The following is a 21,551-nucleotide window of genomic DNA, read 5'->3' as shown; positions in this document are numbered from 1 at the left end:
CAGCACTAGCGGGTTGGTAAAACTATTGTGTCACCCTGAACGATGCCAAGAACCAGTGCCAAGCTTAGAACCCCGTGCACGTTCGGTGTACACAAGAGGGTGGTGTGAGGCTGCCAAGCTCACAAATGAATACTATTAAGTCGGACGGAAGGATGCGGTCGAGGTGGGAAAAGACGTTGAGATGTATGTTTAATCACGCTTGGCGGATTGGCAAACCGGGACTGAAGGTTCGAAGGACAAAGAGCTTTAGAACAATTACGTGATTTGCATGCCGAGGCGACGGGGTCGGATGTGAGCGGGTTCAAACAAGGACAATGCTGTTTAAGAAGGAACTCGAGGAGCGAACAGACTTATGAACAAGAACGACAACCGTTTTGTTAATGACATGATAAAAGTCTATGCAGATTTTTTGGAGCCCTGCTGAAACACACAGGGATGAATTCACTAAAGAGGCTTTAATGCATTTTATTATATATAATATATATGTAAGTAGTGTGCTCCGAAACCAGGAGCATAGCCGCTCACCTGTGATTGGATTAGTGTTAGTTTACACAAATTTAAGTAACAAACCGGGCGGAAAGTGTAAAAAGTGTCATCTTCTTTTTTAAATGGGGACACATGTCCCCCGCATCCCACCTATCTACACCCTTGTCTAAAACACTGATGAAGATAAAAACATTTAAATCTAAGTCTGCACTATTTGCATGTCGAAATGTATATTGCAATCTTATAATTAATATGCATTTTATATAATTAGTTAATCTATTAGATGCTTGTGTGTATTATCTATTGACAATGGCTGCGGTAATAATTGAGAAGAGTGCTATAACCAGGCAGATATCCAGATACATGATGCAGGCGAGGACACGTTCAGCATTTTAAAGAGCAGATTGAGGTGTCTGGACTGCAGTAATGCTTCAAAGGAAACATGTCATGAAAATTTGACTTATCCATGTTTAAGTGCTATAATTGGACCCCCAGTGCTTCTATCAACCTAGAAAATGTGAAAAAGATCAACCCAGTAACTTAGTTTTGGTAAACCATTGTCTGCAAGCACGTGAAAAATTGCGTCATTGAAATTGCCTCCCTTTGTGATGTCAAACGGGGATCTTATTATAATTATAATACCGCCCCTAAATCTGCACTATCCAACCACGGCACTGCCATTTAGTGCACATAGAATCACCAAATTTGCATTTAAAACGACACACCCCAAATCTGCACATTTTTTGCCTGCACCTACAAAGTGGCAATTTTATCATGTTATAATAAATCATCGGTGGAGAAATTTGAGCGAAAACTTCACATACATACTCTGGGGACACCAAAGATTTATTTTACATCTTAAAAAAGTCTCACAATATGTCCTCTTTAAAGGATTCCAGATCCCAGAATGCATTGCAACAAGATCACTAAGTTAATCCAAGATGGCCACCATTGCTGGTTTCATTTCGCCTGTATTTCCCTTGAATTTCAAAAGGAATCAATATTTCTCCCATGGTCTATGATACCAAACCCCTTCTGTCACGCTTAACTAAATTCACTGTCAATTAAGCTGCACTTTATTTATGAAGGGAAATGTGTATACTACACTAGATAGAAACAGATAAAGTAGATCAGACTTATTGGAGGATTAAGAAATTCTTTACAGTCCTGTCACGACTCTATAATGCACTTTCTGAAGTATGTGTGGGTGAGACAGAGAAAGCGTGAAAGATATACAGTGGAAATAAAAGGAAAGATTCAGCTCCTGACAGAGTTAACAACAGAACAAGATCTCACCACCTTCACCTGCACTCGCATTTCATGTGGGTATGACTGAAAGTGAATCTTAATGTGTTCACGATGTGTGGGTGTACCCTGTTTGCTGAAGAGAACTAAGAGCCGAAGCCACATTCATGCATTTATGATGGCACTCAGGTCACTGTTACAATGATTTCAGATGTCCTGTTCAAATGCACTTGAACACATTTGAAGAGGCTAAATGGACACATACTGTAAACCCATACCGCAATGTAGCACATTTCTCTAGCCAAAAATATGTTTTGAATATATGCTAAATTTATTTTTACATTTTAAAATATATTTCATTTTAACCTTCATACATCAGCAGAATGCATAACATGCAGGCAAATACATTTCTAACTTTATAACCCATATAGCCAAAAAATTATACATTCTTGGCCGATATATTAAAAATATACAAAATACATTTTATTAACAGTAAAGTTAATTTTTTAAAAGTATGTTTGAAATTGAAAAATATTTAAAAATATTAATCGTTTGAGAAGTATTTTGTTAACTGGTTTGTAGCATAAATAAAGTTTTTCTTGCAGTGTGATGTGAAAATATTTCCTTGGATTAAAATATATGGAGGGCTCAATATATTTTTAAATGTTTTAAAATATATATAAAAAAACATTTGTGTATATTTTTGTATAGTTTGAAATATATTTTAAATTATATTTGAAAATATAATTTTTGCCATATAATCTACAAAAACATCCTGTTCACACCCTGTAAAATAAATTTTTTATTATGCATGCCATTCTATTATTTTTGCATCACAACATTATTTTGATTTCATTTAAGCACCATTCTGATGGCATTCTGGTTACCTGTATTAAAAAAAACTTTATTGTATTGCAAAAATGCACATTATTATCAAAATGAGACTTGGTGGAAAATAATAGTTGAGAATAATTGTAAAAAAATATTTTAGAAGGATCTCTTAACAGAAATGCAATATAATATACATAGCTATATTATCAGTGTTGTATAAAGATCTTAAATAATGAACTGTGTTGTTTTTTATTACCTTAACATTAGCCGTTTTTATCTACATACACAGCGGCACCATGTTTTTACAGTGGCGCTAAATGGACAAACCATTTACAGAACACGTTTTATCCCTAAATTGGCTGTTTCTCAATATGCGTTCTTCAGCGATCTTGAGTCCTTGTGTCCTCGCTCTACGTCATCATTAACCGTCGAAGTTTAATTCCAATTCTCAGGAACACAAGCACAGAGGAAACATTAAAAAACCTGGATGTGTTCTTGATATCGAGGATGCATCGAGTGCAGACTTGCGCGCTAAATTTGCTTTACTCCCCGAGAAGTCATTGCGGCAAAATGATGACGGAGGTCAGGTAACCAACAGGAAGATTCAGCACAACTCAATTCTCACAAGTGCATTCTATGTTCTCGCGATATTCTGAGTTTGTTCTTCCAAGGTCGCCTGGCAAGACCGATCTCCACGAAAACACAAGTCCGTTCTTTGCGTTCTTGGGATTGAGAAACAGCCATTGTCTCAGAATATGACATGTTTGTGCTATGGCAGTAACCATCATTGCGTTTCGAAAATAAGGTTGGTTGCAATTCGCAATCTCACCACTAGATACTGCTAAAACCCCATATTACACATTTTAATATTCGGTAACACTTCATAATAAGGTTTCATGGTGAATGCATGATGAACTCTTGAGAATAATTGTACAGGCATTATCTTGCTTTAACAAATATTAATAAATGTTAAAAACAACTATATCGCTTATTGTTAGTTTATCTTATGCATTTACTAATGTTAACAAATACAATCTTATCGTAAAGTGACAGTAAATATTCTTAGTCGTCACTCGTGTTTTAAAGCAAAACTTGTGTCATATTAAATACAGGAGCAAATTTCAATTAGTTTTCATTGTATTTGATGTGAAAACAATGTTTACTCTTCCGTATACACATACTGCATACGCACACAATGCCAAACCCAAAATAAACTTATTACACAGTTCATAAAGACTTATACACAAAAGGAAATCACTTCCATTCAGTTCTGAGTGAATAAAGAAAGCCATCGAATGGCTTTCATGAACAAGTCCACCAATTCAATTGGAGCTATTCACAGTTCTGATAGAGAACGGATACACGGCTTTAGAGCTCCATTCAAATAAAAGAGTTACCTGACCATGTCTAATACACTTTAGACACTGGTTTAGAAACTGTTGTTCCACTTTCTTTTTAGTTTGTAAACACAATGCAGATTTGAAGAGATCAGCATCAGTCTGTGCGTGACTTCTTATAACTATTGCCTCATCTTTTAGTGTCTGGAGATGTCAGCAAATAATATTTCACACAACATCAGATAAACACAGGGACACAATATTGCCATGTTTGTTTCAAAAGAAATGATTGCGGTAATAAATGGTATCGCACCGGACATTGAATGAACCTGATATACTGATGCTGAGATAAAACTTATTGGTGAAGGAGAAACTCTGTGATTATTTGTTGAGTTGTTTTTCCCCTAATAACTTGAAATCATTTTTCAATATAGATTTTTCTTAATAGACATTGTGAAATATTGGAAAATGCTACTAATGTGCCGTCAACCAAAAACAGCCGATAAATTACTATGACTAATTAGCGAAGTTCATGAACGTTAAGTAAACATCCATTAGGTGGTTGCTGCCTAGGTGATAATACGCTTGACACTTATCTATTATACCTATAGAGGATATACCTACCAAATGGAGTATTAATTATGCGTAGAGTTAATAACACATTATTGTTTCATTATTATTATTCATTATTGAGCATGAATAGTTAATTTCATACGTCTTTAGATAATGAAAACAACGGCTGTTTCTCAATGTCAAGGAAGGATCCTCGGAAGCTAGAATTTTGAGGATGCGACGTCATCAACATCCGAGTCCTTCGTTCGAAAAATATCCCATATACAGGAAAGGATGCATATGTGTATCTTCCACGCTCTCAAATCACCCACAATCCTATGCGCACGGCGCCAAAAGCGTATCCTTGACATTGATAAACGGCCAGTATCTCCCATCGTTCCATTCTTCTTCATGATGTCATTAAGCTTCGCCTTTGTTATTGTGTTATTGTGAAATAGCAACCTCTAGTGGTGAAAATCTTACATATTGTGCCTTTAATATTTGAAAGTGATTTTATGTATAAACACATACCATTAAGTCTTAACTACGAAAAGCTATTGACTTTCCACCAGCACTGCACATGATGGTTATGAATTCAAGACATATTGACTGCATTGTGGGGCAAGTTGTCACAAAGGAAACTTAAAAAAAAAGAAACTTATACAGTATGTTTGTTCAAATTTCCAGTTTGTCAACAGAAAACAGTTAAACATTACATTTAAAGTCACCTTAGCTTTAGTTTTCATTTATGCTAGTGTGGTTTCTACTGTGTTTACTTGTTTGCTTTACAGCTTTTGCCAATTATAATCTGAATTTAAGTGTGTCGCACAGGATTTGCAAACATTATTGTAATATGAAGCTATTTTCATACTATTATGCCGTGTGACAACTTCCCCATATTAAAAAGACCCAGTCTCCCTTACAGTATACAGTACATAAAACATTAAACATTTACAAATTTAACAAATGCCTTTAAATGAACTTACAGTGCAATACAAGCTATACATTATCAGTACAACATTTGTATAGCTAATAAACAAAAAAAATAAAAAATAAAAAAAAAACACTTTGTGACTACACACTATAGCATTAGACTTAAAGTTAGTCACTTTTTACACAATTACAGTACAATATGGATTTGATTATTAAAACATTTTCAGAAAGCCCTTTTCATAAAAATGTGATCTATTTATTCCAGTGTTTCTCAAACTTTTTCAGCCCAAGGACCACTTCATCTTCCAATATTTTTCTGAGGACCACCTACAGTAATAGAATCTGACTCTTAACACGCCCCCAAAAAAACGACAAAATAGGAAGGATAAGCTAAATTTAAGTTTAATATGCAACTGTTTTAAGTCAAAAACTAATTTTTTTAACACAAATGCAATGCTATGTTCAGAAATTATTATATGAATTTTATTTAATTTGAAAAAGTAAATGTGAAATGAGTTGCAGCTTAATATGAACAACAAATTGCACATGTGAAAAAAAACTGCAATTAAACATACTGTAACAGCCTAGGTCCCACTTAATGTCATTCCAAAGAGCCATTAATTTAAAACTGAGTTTTATGGTTGTATGTTATCTAACAATAAAATGCTGAAAAAAAATTCCCCTTAATGTCCAAAATCACTGAAATTACAGGGATTTTACACATGAAACAAAAACTAGTACATTACAAAACTAATAGATCTGTGGATTTTAGCTGCTTTCAGTTTATGCTTGACATTAAGCTTTATTTTACATTTAAATAGGTAAATAAGATCCATATCACACTCATTGAGAATTTAACTCATTTACTCACTTCAGTGCACTTATCAAAAAAGTTTATAACATGGAACATAACATTGTTTTATGCAGTTTTTGTCAAAGCTAATTATTACAGTAGCCCTATTTCAACAACAACAGCCATCTTAATAATTGGCAAACATTAGGCAAGCTTCTAATAAAACATAATATGTTTTTAGATTTCGCAAGAGCAGTGAAATCAGGTGTATGTTTGTCAGCACGATACGCATACAGTGGTGCAAATGCTGGGCTGTGAGCGACGGGCGATTAACTGTTACTCGTTTAAATTGCATTATTGTGTGAGAACGATGCTTTGAATTTTGGAAAAACGGCAGTTTCACTTATTAAGACATGTAACGTAAATGTCATTGTGGATAAGCAAGTCATAATTGAGCAGACACAACAATTGTCGGAAAAGGCAGTGTTTTAAACTGGAAATACAACAAATAAAGTTAAAACAGCCATAGAGTCCGGTCTCTTAACTCACCACAGTCAGCTTAGCTATCGCGTCTTGAGACGCGGGCGCGAGCGGGGGAGGCGATCGCGTTGAACTTGTGGACCAAAGCGCGAATATAAACACGTGACACAGCTGCTCGCACCAGTCACGTGACTCGCGCTCTGCAGCTCATACTGTATGAAACAGACGCACGCGCATCAACTCGTAACTGTAGGGCCCGTTGTCTAACTTACTAAATTTATTCTAGAGATGTCTTTTTTACAGACCATAAAGGGACGGATCAAATTACCTTGGGGGCCGGGTCTGACCCGCGAGCCGTCAATTGAATAGCCCTGGTATAAACACTTGCCTAATTTAGGTCATCTTTTGGCGGACCACTGGGGGGGTTTGGCGGACCACTAGTGGTCCGCGGACCACACTTTGAGAATTACTGATTTATCCTAAGAAGTGGTTTGCAAAATGATTCCTATAAAATAATTTTATCAGCCACCGCAATGCTATGTCTCAAGAATTTGTACGATTTGCCTTGACCCCTGTGATGTTGGGGTTAGGTGCGGGGTTGGGTGTTTGGTTTCTTTGAGATTTTTTATGAGAATCATATGTTTTTACACGATTAACTTTTTCTATTCTTTTTTCGTGATGATATCACAAATGTTCGCGTTTTTTGGTGATCGTATAACGAATTCCTGTTTTCGTGTGATTATCACGTAATGGTTATTCAGCTGTTTTGTCCTATTTTCTTACCATTGTCGCTTCGGTTTAGGGTTAGATTTACATAAAATTACATCCCTACCCAAACCCAACTCTAACCCTAACGCCAGACGACATATAAAAAAAAATCAGAAAAAATAGTATAAACCAATGTATGAAGTGACATTCTAATGCAAGCACCAAATCTAACCCTAAACCGAAGCGACAATGGTTTAAAAATAGGAAAAAGCAGTTTAGTAACCAATACGTGGTAATCACACGAAAACAGGAATTTGTTATACGGTCATGAAAAAATGCCGAAATTCACGAAAAAAAATAAAATAAAAAAAAATACGTGACTATATCACGAAATTTGTGAGACTGGGTAGACAAATTCTCATGAGATCAGGCTGGCCACCCTGGTGATTTTGTTATAAGCAAACCGTTATGACATGAAAACAGCAGATGTTTAATAATTTACGACGTTCAGAGAGACACCTTGCCCCAGTTAATCACATTGACTACAGCCATCAATGCCATCCATCATTAATACACGAGCATTTCTGTCAGCAATAAAACGGATGTCACTTTAACTAGCTTTAAAAATGAGAAAGCAGATGTCCAAAATACTTTAGATGCCCATTGGATGAGGTGGTTACATAAATCCAAGCAGTCTGTCAATGAAACACTAGGTGGCACTGTTGATTCAAGAAAATGTTTGATTGTTCTCGCATTTGAAGGGGGTAAAAATCAAAACATTGCAGCACTGTTAATTATTTTTATTATTACAGCATTCGTTTCTGGGTCAGTGATGCATTCGGAGGCATATTTACCTAAATTCAACATTACATGGGTGTATGAAGATGTACGTATTTGAAGGTACGGTCGATGAAAGGTTATCTTTAAAACTGTTGATCTCTTAAATCTCCATTCACAGATAATCATAAGACTTGGCAAACCACACCATGAGACACGTACGCTCTCTGAGAGACTTCAAGGTGTCAGGCGTATTCAGTATGAAAATCATATCTAATACAGCTGGTTGGCACCGTGCTGATGTCTGCCTGCAACATCATGTGCCGGCCAATTAAAAACTGAAAGAGTTTTGCTCTTATCTAGACGAACGCAGACACGTGTCTCACATGGTTCACGAAACACATCCAACAGCTGCATTAGAAGACACGCTCGCAGGATTTTAAAGCCTATACACAGAAAAGCAATTAGGAATGCATTTCTCATGTAGGCTTGTAATGAAAGTCTTTGAAATTTCTCAGAGAAAGTCAAGCTTTTAGGCAAAAGCAAAGAGTTTAATTCCAAACGTCTGTGAGCTAATAACATATTACTCGACTTCTTTGAGATTCATCTTATCAGCGACATTGAATCGCAATGCCTGCAAATTAATAACACAGTCACATTAACTGTGATGTTTACGTGTTCTGACTGTCAAACTTGGAGCCAGATTAGGCTATAAATTTACGTCACTTTAATCTATCGTCAACATAGAGCTTGCAAACATATATCACCACTAGTGTGTGTACTGTATGTGAGGTATTATGATACGACACCTTGATGATGTTCAGGGACCTGAAGAATAACCTTTGATGAAATTTAGAGCTCCAATTTCTGAAAATCCTATACCTAATATGCTATATGGTATTTTTTCTTAAATAATCTTGCATATAAGTTAATACATGAACAAGGGAATAGAGGAAAATGTGATTACAGTGAATCAGAGAACTAGTATGTAAGCGTGTCAGTGAATCAGTGAGTAAATGAATGAGTTAGTGAATCACTCAGTCAGAGGGGAAGCAATATATTTACAACCATAACTACCAGATGATATAATTGCATAACTAGTGAATCAGTGAATAATCAGTGAAACGTTAAGTGAATCAGTAAGTTATTCAGTGAAATGTTGAGTGAATCTGTGAGTGAGTGAATCATTGAGTGGTTTATCCATTGAAAGGGCTGAGGGAATCAGTAAGTGAGTGATTCAGTGAAAGTGTAAGAGAATCATTAAGTGGGTGATTCATTGAAAGGGCTGAGGGAATCTGTGAGTGAGTGATTTTGTGAACTGAGTCAGGAATGCGGAGAGTAAGTGTTTCAGTAAAAGGTTGAGTGAAACAATAAGTTTATTCAGTGAAAGGTTGATGGAATCAGGGAAGAAGGCAATCAATTAATGGTTGAAATAAAATTAGTAAACAAGTAATTTAGTGAAAGGCAAAGTGAATCAGTGAGTAAGTGATTCAGTAATGAGTGATTGTTGAATAACTCATTGAAAGAGTGAGTGTGTTATTCAGTGAAGAGACCAGAAAATCAGTAAGTGGGTGAGTAAAATAGCTGAGGGAATCAATGAGTTAGTGATTCAGTGAACTGAGTCAGGAATTCAGCGAGTAAGTGAATCAGTAAAAGGTTGAGTGAATCGATGATTTAGTGATTCAGTGAAAAATTAAGTGAAATAGTAAGTTATTCAGTGAAAGGTTGACTGAATCAGGGTATGGGTGAGTGAATCAGTGAGTGTGTAATTCAGTAAAGAAGCCAGGAAATCAGTAAGTGAGTGATTCAGTGAAACGGTGAGTGAATATTTGCTTGGGTGATTCAATAAAAGGGCTAAGGGAATCAGTAAGTGAGTGATTCAATGAAATGAGCCAGGGAGTAAGAGTGAGTAAGTGATTCAGTAAAAGATTGAGTAAAGCAGCGATTGAATGATTCAGTAAAAGGTTGAGTAAATAAGCTATTTAATGATTTAATATAAGGTTGAGTAAATCAGTGATCAGTAAGTGAGATCACATTAAGTGAAATGCTGAGTGAGTGAGTTTGTGAGTGAGTACAAAGCCGGAATTGGGTGAGTTATTGAGTGAGTGAGTGAGTGAGTGAGTGATTAAGTGAAATGCTGAGTGAGTGGGTGAGTGAGTGAGTGAGTGAGTGATTAAAGCTCCCGTTCTGTCTGTGATTTTGAAGCTTTGATTGTGTTTATAGAGGGCAATATAACATGTGTTCATGTTTCACGTGTAAAAAAACGCGGTATTTTTCACACAATTGACTTATCTGTATAGTGCTGTTTTCACTGTCCTCAAAACAGGCTAATGTCTTCCTTGTTATGTGAAGTCCCTCCTTCAGAAATACGTAACGAGTTCTGATTGTGTAGTTTGTTTAGTGTGCTGTGATTCAATAGCAGCTTAGCTTAGCAGAGCCTTTTGAGCCAAAGCTGGTGACTGACCTATTCATGTGGGCGGAGTTTAGTCAACGAACTGTTTTACTGACATCATTAAAGCAGGAAATAGACGGCTGTAGTCCAAACTGGCCGTTCATTACAGGCTTTTAAAGAGGAATTCTATTGAAGAAAATATATCGCCTGGCAGTGAACTTTGAGCTTTATCATTTTACAGGCATGGTTTATGCTATTATAGCAACATTACACACTAACTAGGGTTTAAAAAATGGTATCAGGAAGAACGTGAACTTTAAGTGAAATGCTGGGTGAGTAAGTGAGTAATTAAGTGAAATGCTGGGTGAGTAAGTGAGTAATAAAGTGAAATGCTGAGAAAGTGAGTGAGTGATTAAATTAAATGCTGGGTAAGTGAAATGCTGAGTGATTGAGTTTGTGAGTGAGTAAAAAGCCAGAACTGGGTGAGTTATTGAGTGAGTGAGTGAGTGAGTGAGTGAGTGAGTGAGTGAGTAAGTGAGTGATTAAGTGAAATGCTGAGTAAGTAAGTGAGTGAGTGAGTGAGCGAGCGAGCGATTAAGTGAAATGCTGATTGAGTGAGTTTCTGAGTGAATAAAAAGCCAGAATTGGGTGAGTTTTTGAGTGAGTGATCAAGTAAAATGCTGAGTGAATGAGTCAGTAAGTGATTAAGTGAACTTCTGAGTGAGTGGGTGAGTGAGTGAGTGAGTAAGCGAGTAAGTGAAATGCTGAGTGAGTGAGTTTGTGAGTGAGAAAAAAGCCAGAACTGGGTAAGTTATTGAGTGAGTTATTAAGTTAAATGCTGAGTGAATGAGTCAGTGTGTGATTAAGTGAACTGCTGAGTGAGTGGGCGAGTAGGTGAACTGCTGAGTGAGTGAGTTAGTGAGTGATTAAGTGAAATGCTGATTGCGTGAGTGAGTGATTAAGTGAAATGCTAAGTGAGTGAGTGAGTGAGTGAGTGAGTGAGTGAGTGAGTGAGTGAGTGAGTGAGTGAGTGAGTGAGTGAGTGAGTGAGTGAGTGAGTGATTAAGTGATAAGTGAAATGCTGAGTGAGTGAGTTTGTGAGTGAGAAAAAAATCCAGAACTGGGTAAGTGATTAAGTGAACTGCTGAGTGAATGAGTGAATGAGTGATTAAGTGAAAACTGAATGAGTGAATGAGTGATTAAGTGAAATGCTGATTGCGTGAGTGAGTGATTAAGTGAAATGCTAAGTGAGTAAGTGAGTGAGTGAGTGAGTGAGTGAGTGAGTGAGTGAGTGAGTGAGTGAGTGAGTGAGTGAGTGAGTGATTAAGTGATAAGTGAAATGCTGAGTGAGTGAGTTTGTGAGTGAGAAAAAAAGGCAGAACTGGGTAAGTTATTGAGTGAGTTATTAAGTTAAATGCTGAGTGAATGAGTCAGTGTGTGATCAAGTGAACTGCTGAGTGAGTGAGTGAGTGAGTGAGTGAGTGTGTGTGTGAGTGAGTGAACTGCTGAGTGAGTGAGTGAGTTAGTGAGTGATTAAGTGAAATGCTGATTGCGTGAGTGAGTGATTAATTGAAATGCTAAGTGAGTAAGTAAGTGAGTGAGTGAGTGATTAAGTTATAAGTGAAATGCTGAGTGAGTGAGTGAGTGAGTGAGTGAGTGATTAAGTGATTAAGTGAAATGCTGAGTATGTGAGTGAGTGAATCAGTGAAAGGGTAAGTAAATCACTCCTTGAGGTTTTCAGTTAGCTATAAGCTTGAGCCAGTAAGAAGAACATTTTTCACTAATTGCCTTCAGGCAGCTTTTGTCTACTGTCAGCTTCCCTGGTACAACTGGTGAAACATTTACTTAAAGTGAACCGAAAAAGAGAGAGGGAGAAATAAAACCTAGAGAAAAGTCAAAACCCTAAAATATAAGTGCAGTCAGTCTTATAGACACCTGACATGTCAGCGTATGAAGGGAGCGATGGCAGTGGATACCTTGTGAATTCTGGCAATCACAGAATGGTCTGTTACCATGACATGTTTACCTTCAGTCTTTGCCACAATCCAACTGTTCATTTGTCATGCCCCTGCCTATATTCAGTGTCAAATAGCCTCCTCATATACACCTCTATGAGCGTTTGCTTTTTTATTAGACCCTTTATCAGAGTTTGCCAGACAGGAACAAGCCATTTGTGTCCAGTCAAGCTAAATAAAAAGATCCAATATTCTTTTCCCAATGTAGATATTATTATTATCCCGTGATCTGTCTTTTTTTATTTCGCTCTGAATAGGAACTGTGATATTAAATTTAAGGTTTAACAATACCCACGTGACCTCATTGAATGTTGAGTGCTTGTCTGTGAATCCATGTACTTATAAAACATACATATATGACAGGAAGCGAGCTCTCAGGTATTTTCTATATAAAAAAGCCACCCACACAATGTACTAATTTGTCTCTTTCACTTGCTATGTGTTATTTTCGCTCTATTACATCAAATCTGTGAGATTTCTCATTTTAGTGCTCATCATACAGTATTGTCTAAGTTGTCACGATTGGGTCATTCATACATGCGTGACGTTATTTTCAAGTGCTTCTCCAGGAGGAACATCAACTGGTTTTACACTTTATTTTAATGAACAAATCTTTATCATTCATCTGTACACAATGAGGTCTCTAATACTGGATGAGAGCTATCCATTAGTGGCCAATCATCACTGTGAATTTTTCGGTTTTCTGCTGCTTCAGTGTCAGTAGGCGCATAACATTTTATGCATTTGGCAGAAACTTTTATTCAAAGCAATTTACAGTTCAAGGTATATATTTAGGTGTACACAACAATGATGTAGTGAGGAACTAAAACATTAAAAAAATCACACAATAACACTGTCAAAACGATTCACAGATACGCAGATTCGCGAAGACAAATAAATCCGCATATGCCAGGCCAGTAGATGGCGATGTTACCTTGTAAAGAAATACTACACACGTGCGCACATACGCATTTATCTACAGAGCAAACAATTAAGCCAGCGAAAGCATTGAGAAGTTTAATTTAGACGGACAATGAGTATAAAACTCGGACGATTACAAAAAAATGTTGTAAACTTTGTTGGAGAATCGTTAATAAACTTGAGCAGCACAAACACAGTCATGTAGGCCGCCATTTTGGTTATATTTGTGCATGCCTATAGACTTGCACGAGACATCACCATTATCACAGATGTGTGTTTACACACGAACGTGCACTTTAAATCTGTCTTCAAAAGTTTTGCATTTTCAGGAACCCAAAAAGCAGCAATCGTGTATAGTTTCAGCAGTAACAACATAAACAAGTGGCTTTTGTAGAAAACATGTAACTTCCTGTAAACTCCGCTAAAAGTTATTTTAAAGTAGATTATGTAACACTAAACAACACGTAGATTACCTAGGAAACTAAAAATTTTCGATGCGGTATTTGTTCAAGAGTTCAGTTTAGCAATTAGTGAGAACACTAAACAAACAGAAAGCGAAAGTAAATATCCGACCAGATGCGTAATGGTGTCACAGCATGTGTGTCCAAAGAAACCGTCTATGCAAACAGAAAAAAACACATAAGAACTTTCCTATTTACAGTTAAAATTGCCATGTAAACGGCCCCTTAATCTGTATCTGTGTTGCCTGGGAATACAGAAACATGTTTACTGTTAATGTCTTACTGTTAAACACTTTTAACATAACCTTCCAGCCTTAATGCATGGCTACTTTTGGGAATGTTTCTTTTAAGTATCAGTCAAATCGAATTTAAATAACCAACTGAGAACTGTCTCTCCGATTACCCAAAATCTTAAAATCTATATATGAGTCACAAGCGTATAATTATCTCCCATTACAGCACCGCTGAGCCTTCAGAGGTAGTGTGTGAGGATAAAATGTCAACCCTTACTCATTTTGGGGTCACGCTTCAGCAGCAGACAGCCCCTCCCACCGGCCTCCCGCACACGGGCATTAGAGGAGACAGGTGCCAGGAAAGATCAGGGGACGTGGTCCAGTGACCAGCCCTACCTGGAGATCAGTGTGACTGGGTTGGGGCAAAACGAGATGCTTGGCTGCGTACAAGCTGAGGGATTAAGCCGGCGCATGTGCAAAATACAAAGAGGGGATGGGCTCTGGGGACGGTGTATATGAGCCTACGATGTATATGAGTGTCTTTCACAATATCATTACTGTATGAGATTAACTGTGATCCAGTTAACACAACCACGTTTAATACACATAAAAAACACAACACATCTAATGGTCAATATGTATAGGATATATCTAATAAGGATTAATTCTATAAACAAAAGCATTATTAATGTAAGCTTATAGGACTCCATATGACATAAACATTTTTAACTCTTTCACCGCCAGCGTTTTAAAAAAAAGTTGCCAGCCAGCGCCAGCGTTTTTCATGATTTTCACCAAAGTTTAATGCCTTCCAGAAAATGTTCTTCTTTAAATATATAAACATACAATATAACAAATGAAAGAACAGACCCTCTGCTTTCAAACAAAAAAAAAAAAAACGTTTCATCCTACCTTCAGTGGTTCTTTTGCAATCAGCTTTTGAATATGGGTAGGTTTCTGCAAAAACACCACATTTTGAGCAAAAAGCAGAGATAATTCCATTTTTGTGACGGACTTTTCATAGAGATCCCATTCAGAGCGATCTTTAAAACACCAACATGCAGCCGCTTGCCATAGGGCAATACTTCCGGGTTTAAAAAGTTGCCACCTGGTGGATAATAGCGGTATTGCGGAAAGACGGAAAATCTCGTCATTGGCGGGGAAGCGTTTTCTCTTAATTGACGAGATATCTCGTCAATGGCGGGGAAAGAGTTAAGGTGCAATGTGAGACGTTCAGAAGGGTCTCTTGACAGAAATGCAATATAATCAGACTGATCTCACGAAAAGTCGTGTTGTAGTCATGCAAAATTTGATCTTTTTTTCATGTCAATGGCGTGAAATTCATTTTTTTCCTGCCTTGAACACGAATGTCTTTTTCTCGCTCAAATTTCTATAAATAGTTTTTCATGTGTGTTTCAAGACTCTTTTTCGTTTAATTTTATGTATTGTTTTCTCATTGTTTTTTTCCCTAATTTCTTACAATTGTCGCTTGTGGTTGGGTTTGTATTTCTGCTACATTTTTAGACATCCTAACCCAAACCCCAACTCCAGGTGAGAATATCTACGTACACTGTGGTTCCCCTTACATGAAAGTCGCTCCCATGTTTCCCTAAATAGAAAAACACTGATCTACAGAGAGCATTTTGGTTCCTACGTTGTCTCAGACGATACACCCAGTTTATCCTGTGGCGGCAACCATAGCTTATCTTTGCGTTTCGAAATTGAGGATGGTTGCGATTCACAATCTTACCACTGGATGCCACTAAAAACATAATTTGTATATAAACCTTATAATTTATGTATACTTTCTACTGTATGCGCTCAATGTAATCTTATATAGTGACATGCACTATATGTGTTCATCAAGCTATGGTTGCTGTCATGCTGAGCCAATCGCTTCATCTCCCTTGAGGATTTTCCTTGCACCTGTAATTGCCAACATTACAGATGTTGCATAAAAACAAGAAAACAATTCACCTTTAGTTATACATATAAGTGCATTTTTGGTTTCAGTGGCCCCCAGTAGGTTCCCCTTGTGCGTCATTCTTTCAGACATCCTATTTTTACCTCCCTTCTACCTCAACGTGTCAACAAGGTAATCCGCACGTCCTTCGTCAGGCTGGCGTTAACTGGAATTAAGTGTGACTGCAGGAAGATGAGGCCAGCGTTGCGGAAAACTCCCAGAATCCCCCGCTCTCCGCTCTGCCAACAGGTAACTCACTAATGGGGCAAGTTTTACCAGACCGCTGGGCTGTGAAGGGCCACGCTCTCCTTGGAGCTGAGCTTACCGGCTCGCACAAACAGAGGCGGTCTGCGCGAAGGCCTGTCTGAATTGATGAGCTGGACTAACAACCATACAGGACACATTCGTTTGCCAACCACGCAGACAAACATGAGCGCTTGCTTTGTGCACAAGCACGCCTACGTGATGCTGGGAAAATCGACTTTGGTTTTGTTCCCACATAAAATGATACTACAGCTTTTGTTTGTATAATAAAAAAACACCTTAGCTGTTTGCTAGTCATCACTTTTATTAGGGCTCATACTAAGGGTGAAGGATTTGAAAAAAAAAACGACAAGGTTTTCTATTGAACTCGGCACACAATTTGTCCTGCGCAGTTTCAGCTATGGACCAGAAATCGTACAGGCAAATACATCAATTCGTGTGACTTGCTATAGAAAGGTGTGCTACTACTTTAATCAAACAGTTTTTGCCTAAGGGACAAAAAAGCTTGGGTGAAAAATAACCAGAATAGCATAGAGACCTGGGCCTAAAAACAAAATCTAGCAACCACATAGAGGATTATAACATTGTGCCAGAGATTTGATCAATCACTTTTTTCCCAGAAAAGAAAACAAAGAAAAATCTGCTTATGACGTTATTGAAGTCACAATATCTTCAGTAACTATGGTAATATGATGGAAACCATGGTTACTGTAGTATATTTTTAAAAGTACATTCATAAACACAAACCTTCATGTTTACATTCATCACGTATGTGCTCATTCCTGAATGCTTTTACTATCTATACATTAGACAAGTCAATGCCCACAGCCTCCCGTTGTATTCATGCATGGTGCCGCATTTATAATTACGTCGTGATGTCGTTTGCTCAATTAGCCTGTCTGCGTACTCTCTTTCTGTTTGTCAGGTGATAATGTGAAGGAAGCCACCTTCAGATAACCTCTGCTGAAATGCTGTTTGCACTTTGTGGCGGCAGCTGCCCTGCCTGCAAATGCACAACTCTCATGTATCACATAAAAAGCTCAGCTCTACTACAGCATTGTGTTAAACAGGGCAAATTTTGTTTGAAAAAAAGCCACCTGAGGTGCATTGAAATGCTCAGCTTTGTTTCATGTGTTGACATCATTACTACTGAAACAGAAAGACAGGGTGGGACATAATGGGTGGCTACTCCATCTCCTAAATTAACCAGTATTTGTGCATACAAAACCGCATACTGTGACCAGGCCCGGATTGGCCATAGGGAGAACCGGGAGGATTCCCGGTGGGCCGGTCTGTTTTTTTGGCCACGAGGGCCGGTGTTGTCATGCCACCGGGATGACGCGTATTTGCGGGTGAGAGATGTCCCCGCCGCTTTATGCACAAGTTGATTGTGTCCCGAGTCCCGACCACTTATTGGAAGAATTCTTGCATTAGGGTTCATTGACATCTAAAACGCATGGGAAACGCAGGACGTGCTGCTGTCTTCTGGTTTTCAAAGCGCTTACTTGAACACGAGTTTTGTTTCAGACGTGTCTATATTGAGTGCGCTTGCCGGCCGCGCGTCTATATTTTAAATAAACTTGAGCGCGTCTTTTAACAAACGGGCTGGTCTCTAAAAGGAAAAGAATTTACAAAACGTATTTTTTATCCAAGTCATGAACTCTCTATGAATAGTCATTATTAATCGTTTATTGCAAGGAACAAAAATCTATTTGATGCAAAACTCATTAGTTTATTTGAAAAAAGTCGTTTCAAAAGTATATCCATTATGTTTTCTTTTTTTTTAACACAATGTACCTTAGCCTACGTTATTTAGCAATAGACATGATCTAAGTACTAAAAAAATAAGATACAGATTTTTTCCATTTGTTTCCAATGCATACTTGATAAATCTTGCTTGTGTATTGTATATCAGGGGTTTCCAAACGTTATCAACCCAACAGTTAATCTCAAGACTCACCATTTTTTAGAAATAGAAATATAGAGGAAAACACAAACACATTTGTTTCCTTTAGTTTTTGAATAAGTTTACTTTAGTAATATTATGGTCTTATGGTAGGGATGCATGATTATGGCAAAAAATATAATTGTTTACTGCATTTGCACGGAATATGAAATTATTTGAAAAATACAGTGAATTGCAAGGCTGCAGAGAACAGTGCACTACTGCAGACTTATACTACTGAGGGTTTAAAGATATTATTTTAATAGTCAGTCGTGAACTAAAGTGGGCCGGTCTAAGGCATGAAACTCCAGGGCTGAAAATGAGTCCCACTCCGGCCCTGACTGTGACAGTTCGTACTAAATAAAATGAATTATCCACTCATCAACCGTGAAATCAGTACGCTCTATAAAGTATGAATATGGGTAGTGTGAATGAAATTTCGGATGCCATGTTGATACATAACAAACGTCTTCATAACCATAGATATGTATAACTATAGACGTCATTAGCCGCTGTTTACATGTAAAATGTCCATCATATTGGAAGTGTTGCCAAGTTGGTGGTTTCCTGCGGAATCTGATTACTTTAAAACTGCTGACATGAATGTTTTCTTGTGGATTAAAAGTTGAAGGATTTTGTACAGTACACCTGTTGTAAATATTAAGGTTATATTATTTTATTTATGAAAGTAAAGTTTTGGTATTTGGGAAGGTCATTGGGATAGATTTGATTTTTTTAATGCAATTCTGGCAACCCTGTCAAGCCCAGGAGCAAGCAAGCTGACTGTGCACCATCAACCGTACTATTTATCAAATAGCTATTTATGTTACATGCTGCTGTGTAGACCTAAACATTTTAACTGCTCACACAATACAACAATATGAAAGTGTTACTGACCACTGCATTAAAAAGTTGATGTATAAAAAAACGTAATACATGGTTAATACACATACAGATTTTTTTTTTCTTTTTTTTTGAGAATTGAAATCTACAAGATTTGCAACTAAACTACCAAAGGCTAAACATTGTGTCCTGAAAAGCTTTAAGTGACATATGCATCAGGACCGTTCAAAAATGGCTGACACATCTACACATATGCGGATCGAATGACGTATCTACAGTAGGCTGTGTCCGAAAACTATAAAATTCCAAGGCCGGAAGGCAACAAGGCACATCCGAATCCAATGTTTGGTTTACTTCCTGTATCCTGAGAGAACTTTGTCTTGTCCCACAATTCTATGAGTGGGCGTGCGCAGGAAATGTGATTGGTCGGGCCTGATCAAGTTCGAAAAAATAAAATGGAGGCCAAGTAAGCGGCTGGAGCACAAATCTAGTGTAAAAATTTTTTTTTACACCTTTTGATTGCATTTCAAGCAAGATCGTTTTCAAATATGCGATTAGTTATTGCAAAGGTGCTCTCTGTTTATATTTCAAACAAAATTCCACTACGCTGCCTAAAAAGGCTGTCCGAATGCATTTTCCCAGGCCTTCATGCCACCAAAGTCATTGCATCGTGAGGCAGCGAGGCAACAAGTCAGCTGCCTAAACTTTTTGATGCGGCCCTAGTTTTACATATCTATGTTCATAACAGCATGTGAGGTGTTAACTTGGATGCAAAGAATTGTAATTTAACCACAAGGAAAATCTTTTCCCTATAGACGGTTTCAGCAGTAACAACGTAAACAAGCGGCTTTCGTGGAAAACACATAACTTCTGGTAAACTCCGTTAAGAATACACTGCAAAAAAATTATTTTCAAGAAAAAAAATATTGATATTTTTGTCTTGTTTTCAGTAAAAATATAAAAAAAAAAATCTTAATGAGGATGCTTTTTCTTGATGAGCAAAATGACTCAAGAAAATAAGTCTAGTTTTTAGACCAAAAATATCAAATTTAAGTTATTTTGTTCATAAAACAAGCAAAAAAAAAAAAAAAATTCAACACTAAATTCAAGAAAAATTTGCTTACCCAATTGGCAGATTTTTTTGCTTGTTTTATGCACAAAATAATTTTAAATCTGATATTTTTGGTCTAAAAACTAGACTTATTTTCTTGTGTTGTTTTGCTCATCAAGAAAAAGCATCTTAATTTAAGAATTTTTTGATATTTTTACTGAAAACAAGACAAAAATACTATTTTTTTCTTAAAAATCATTTTTTGCAGTGTAAATAACAACAAAGTCATTTTAAAGTAGTTTATTTATATAACAAGCAAAATTAACAACATATAGATTACCTAAGAAACCAAAACAGAGTTCAGTTTAGCAACTTGTCAGACCATTAAACAAACAGACACGTAATCGCGTCACTGCGCGTGCGTCCAATGAAACCATATTAGCGTTTGAATAGAGCCGCGTTACCGTTTTTCAGACGTTTTTGAATATGACACGCCTTTCCTTCTTCTTCGCTGGGTTACTCTTTCCCCGGGAGCTCACAGGATAGTAAAGTGTCCATTGAATGCACACTTCAAAATCTTGCCGGAAATAGTAGGTCATCCAGGTGCTTTTGCCTAATGTTTTTCATATACTATGAATTTGGACACTACGGATACTATTTGCCTTGCCTACTGCTTTTCGCCTACTATATAGTATGAGGTTAGTCTACCTCATCCAATAATTTAATAAGAAGCTGACGTGCGGAACAATGTCATAAAAAATTTGATATATTTTGGAAGAGAGAGACTGTATTTTTTATTATTTTATGTTCTAAATGTGAATTTTGTCAACGTACTGTTTTATAGATATTCTTAAGGCTCACACATCTTCAATTTTGATTTCATGAGGACATTAAGACTTGGAATTTATCATCCGTCTTGTGTTGATGATATAAGGGTGAGTAAATGACACAATTTTGGGTGCCTGTTAAGCTAATGGGATTCTCTGAAATGATTTGCACGCACAACACCACAAGTGACATTTTCTTCCTGCATTATCTTCACCGGGAGGTTTATAAATAAGCTGTTCGAGTTTTTCTAATCTTTTGTTTCCCCAGTGTCTCCAGGATTTTCAGCTTCACTCCCCTGTCACGGCTGAGTAGCTGAAACCTCTTGAAAAAAACACGAAGCATGTGCTCTGTACCGTCGACGGTCTTTAACAAGGAGAAGTGAGGGCTTATCAAAGCTAACAGATGCTAACGAAGCCGTCATGTGGATGTGAAAGCGACACGCCTTCCCTACAGTGCTAAATGACAGGCCGTCTTGGGGCTTGCATCGCCGTTG

The sequence above is a fragment of the Paramisgurnus dabryanus genome, chromosome 4 (assembly GCF_030506205.2).
Source record: "Paramisgurnus dabryanus chromosome 4, PD_genome_1.1, whole genome shotgun sequence".
Taxonomy (NCBI): Eukaryota; Metazoa; Chordata; class Actinopteri; order Cypriniformes; family Cobitidae; genus Paramisgurnus; species Paramisgurnus dabryanus.
Note: the sequence above shows the minus strand (reverse complement) of the source record.